The 4,623-nt window shown below is 35.5% G+C and overlaps 1 protein-coding gene across 1 annotated transcript in view; it reads left to right on the plus strand.

Moving 5' to 3' along the window:
- The window catches only part of LOC106876564 (high affinity cAMP-specific and IBMX-insensitive 3',5'-cyclic phosphodiesterase 8B), a 288,850-nt gene that overhangs the window by 272,977 nt on the left and 11,250 nt on the right, over nucleotides 1-4,623 (plus strand). The gene's annotated exons all lie outside the window — the stretch shown is intronic.

Raw genomic sequence — 4,623 nt, forward strand, 5'->3', positions numbered from 1 at the left:
TGTGTGTGTGTATATATATATATATATATATATATATATATATATATATATTCAACCATAGCAGTACCAAGATGCACACAAACAAATACATTCACATACATATGTATACACGTGTGTGTGTACTGGTGTGGCTGTGTGGTAAGAGGTTTGCTTCCCAACCACACAGTTCTGGGTTCAATCCAACTGTATGCTTCCTTGAGCAGGTGTCTTCTACTACAGCCTGAGCCAGCCAAAGCCTTGTGAGCAGATTTGGCTGATGGAAACTGAAAGAAGCCCAGTTAGACATGTGTATATATTTATCTGAGTGTGCCTCTGTGTTTGCGTTTGTCCCTCAGCTCTGCTTGATAACCCGTGTTCGTTTGTTTATGTCTCCATGACTTAGCAGTTCAGCTAAGTAGTGATCAATAAAATAAGTTGCAGGCTTTAAAACAAAGAATGTATTGGGTTTGATTAATTTCACTGAAACCCTTTAAGACAGTGCCCCAGCATGGCCACAGTCAAATGACTGAAACAAGTAAATACACACACATAGATGAATAATAAAATTCATTTGACTTGGGCTTTGTGTTTTCTAGGAGTTTTGTCATTGTCCTTCCCCCACCTGATGGCTTCTACTTGTTGAATAAACTGTAAAGTGAAACTTAAAGTCTCAGTCGAACAGATTTTGTTACAAACCAGACTCTAAAGTATTGAGTCTCATCTTAAGTAAATGTTGTGTTCTTAATTCTTAAATTTGCTTTAAAATAATAAATTTAACTTTGTGTGTGTATGTGTGTAACTATAAACCTGTGTTGATGGATTCTATACATTTGTCTGTATGTGTGTGTATCTATGAGTATGTCTCTATATATACCAGACATGTATCTATTTTTATGCACGTGTGTGTGTGTATGATTTACATATGTGACAGCCACTAAGCACTATAAGTCCATCTTAATTAACATAAATATGAGAATCTGTAACTAACGAAGCAATGTTGTTAATTAATCTAATCAAAGATAATGAGTTGAGTCTTAAAGAGATAAGTGATGGTCTGTGTGATCTAGTGTCTGCTATTTAAAAATATCAGTTTGTTTAATTACCTGGGCTAATCAGTATATTTAATTACTCACTAATATTAATTTAGGCATGGTCCTCTAATATCTGCTAAATCAATGTTTAATTGTCTTCATTCTTTTTAATTAATTTAATTGGTGGACCAAAATACATTTAAAGCTGTCTATATATATATACATCTTACCATCTTCTTCTCTGGCTTTTCCTCCCCCACCTCTCTCTCTCTCTCTCTCTCTCTCTCTCTCTCTCTCTCTCTCTCTCCCTCCCTCCCTCCCTCTCCCGCTACATACATGTACGGGACATGGGGGAAAATTTATAGGAGAGCATTTTGCATGCTATATATATCAGTCAGAAGATGAAGAATATGACAATGACAATGATGATATATGGATATATCATCATCACCATCATCATCATTATCATCATCTTCATCATCATCACCATCATCATCATTTGACATTCGTCTTCCATGCTGAAATGGCTTGGACAGTTTGACAGGATCCAATGTCTGCTTTGGCATGGTTCCTACGGCTGGAAGCTCTTCCGAACACCAACCCCTTCACTTAGCATACGGGGTGCTTTTATCGTAATCCCAGCTCTGGTAAGGCCTACAAGTAACTCGCAACACAAAGAAGAAAAACTTCTTGATCAAGTGGAGTTGTTGAGGGGGAAGGTAGCTTAACGCCAAAATATGAGAGATTAAAATTCGACAGGCACAGGTGTCTTGCTTCAGAGGGGCTGCGTCGGTACCTTGCCTTATATAAGAGTGAGTGAGAGTAGTTAGAATGAAGAGAATAACCAGGAATGTTACAATTCCCCTTTCATCACAATTTTAGTTTTAAGAAATGTAATTACTAAACGATTTCCACTGACACCATTTTTACCATTTGTTTCTCTTTCTTCATGTCTTCTGGTATTGACATTAAATGATGATATGAATATATATGTATATATATATATATACACATTTCTCTCTTTTTACAATTGTGTTCCCCACCATTTCTATTCAATATATAAACTTTCTTACTCTGTCTCCCAGTCACAGCAGATGAGGCTGAATATCGGTTGTTTCGTATGGCCAGGTAGTCCCAAAGTAGGCAACCATGCGCTCTTCAAGCCAGTTATCTTCCGATGAATGGCTACACTCTAGCTAAATCCATGCGTTCACAGCTACACTTTCTTACTGTCACACATGCACACATATCTTGAGCAAGCCTCTCACCTGTTGTATACCAACTCACACTCACACACTTGCTGTTATATCAAAACTGATGCACACATTTCACGTATTGCACTCAATCATATGTGATCTCTTTATGTATATGGATGTGTGTGTGTGTTAGATATTAAGCTACATAAGCAACTCAAGGGCCTAAAGTTTCATTTATGGCACATATCAAAGCTTATAATGCATACACACAAATAAATATGTGAGTGCACGTGTGTGTGTGTGTATATTTATATTTATATATATATATATATATATATATATATGGGAGGGGATGTTTGTAAATATCCACACTCATGTGCATATAATATGTATGTGTATATGCATACACACACCTAATACTTTTGACTGAGAGGCCGAGTGATGATAAAGATAAGATGCAATGATAATACCAGTGTTTGACTCTGAAACTGCTGAAGAAAGTAGCAGGAGGGATAACTCACAATTTATTGCCTTTTTTAGTTAATGATGAGTTAGGTCTTTTAAGTTGGCTGAAGAGGTAGTGATGTAATTATATACTTGCTTTAAAAGTGTTTGTGTGCATCTGTATACATTAAAAGTCACTAATGTACAAAATTAGCAGTGACAAGTTAAACTGTTAAAAATTTAATACATCACTTAGATTATACATTGAAGAATGTTGACATGTTAAGTTTGAAAAGGGTAAAATTTAATTTTAAAAAAAGTTGAAATGAAATAAAAAGTTATAATGAATGCGTCATAATTGCTTGGGAGGTTTGTTTGATTAGGTGTTCATATATATTTCCAGCTTGTCAAAAGGTACTTCATGAAATTCAACATTTATTGAAAATTATTCATCTCACATTTAAATAATCAACAGATTTATTACAGATCATAGTGATGAGAATTCTGTTGTAGGTAACCTTTTTCATGGATGATTACTTCAGAAATGCATGACTAGTTTAGAGAACATGGTTTTTCTTCCTGCACAAACAGTTTATCTTGGTTAGTTTAGTAAGTTTACTTGTGATTAAGATTTTCATATTGATGATACAACTATAACTTCTTTTTAAGTTATTTCTATTAAATAATTTGGTGGTTAACGTGGGAAATCTTATTTATTAAGTCTAGGAAACTTTTGCTATATCAGAATTAGCATTTAACAACAAAAGAAGAAGTAAACTTGTTTTCTTGTAAGTGAATAACAGGAAGTTAGAAACGTATTTAATCTAATTTTCATGTCCATTAACTTCTACTTCGTTATTATAGTATGGTACAGCTGTCTCAAAGATTTCCTATTGGGATAACAGCTTAGAGATTCCTCTTATAATATCATTGACTATCTTTTTGAAAACACAGTGAGTGGTTGGAACTATATTAATATAAATTCATGTGAGTTTTTCATTCAGTTGCTTAATATTTATCAGTGATTAGGTTCAAAGTTAAAATTCACTTTATTCCAGATAATGGTATTGTGCTAAATGTGATTTGCAAAATAAAATTATAGAACATGTTAAATCTTTTCTCTGTTTGTCTAATGTATAACCATTGGCATGTTATGTGGGACCAACCTGTTACCCTTATAGAGGCCTGTATCTGTGGTTGTTAATTTATCTTAAAGTGGGTCTGGTATGTACAGGTCACATGATTATCACAGACAACTCTAATCTATGTAGTAAAACAGAGAGAAACTTACTTATTTTAATATAGTTTCCAGCCATCTATGATCACTTTTCAGAAACATAGTTCCTAACACACACACACACACACACACACACACACATGCTATCATGGAAGGCGGACATTAAACGATGATGATGATGATGTGTGGTAAGTAGGAACAAGAGTGGCTGTGTGGTAAGTAGCTTGCTTAACAACCACATCGTTCCAGGTTCAGTCCCACTGCATGGCACCATGGGCAAGTGTCTTCTACTATATCCTCGGGCCGACCAAAGCCTTGTGAGTGGATTTGGTAGACGGAAACTGAAAGAAGCCCATTGTATGTATATGTGTGTGTGTGTTTGTGCATGTGTGTGTGTGTGTGTGTGTGTGTATACACTGTTATATTTACACATGTATGGCCACATGGTGCAAGCAACATAACTCTGCACCTGCCAAATGCATGTATTTACTCACTTTTTTATACACTCTCTTACTATACACACACACACACACACACACGCACACATGCACACATGCACACACGCTCTATCACACAGTGTTGTTACACCCACTTCATTTGTTTGGAGTACTCATCCATGCAATCTCGCTTCCACCCACAGACAAATTCATCAAACTAAATATACTCTCCAACCAATAGACCAAGCACACAATATATGTAAAACTCTCTCTGTCTCTCTCTCTCCCACCCCCAATCC

This window comes from Octopus bimaculoides, chromosome 10 (genome assembly GCF_001194135.2).
Source record: "Octopus bimaculoides isolate UCB-OBI-ISO-001 chromosome 10, ASM119413v2, whole genome shotgun sequence".
Lineage (NCBI taxonomy): Eukaryota > Metazoa > Mollusca > Cephalopoda > Octopoda > Octopodidae > Octopus > Octopus bimaculoides.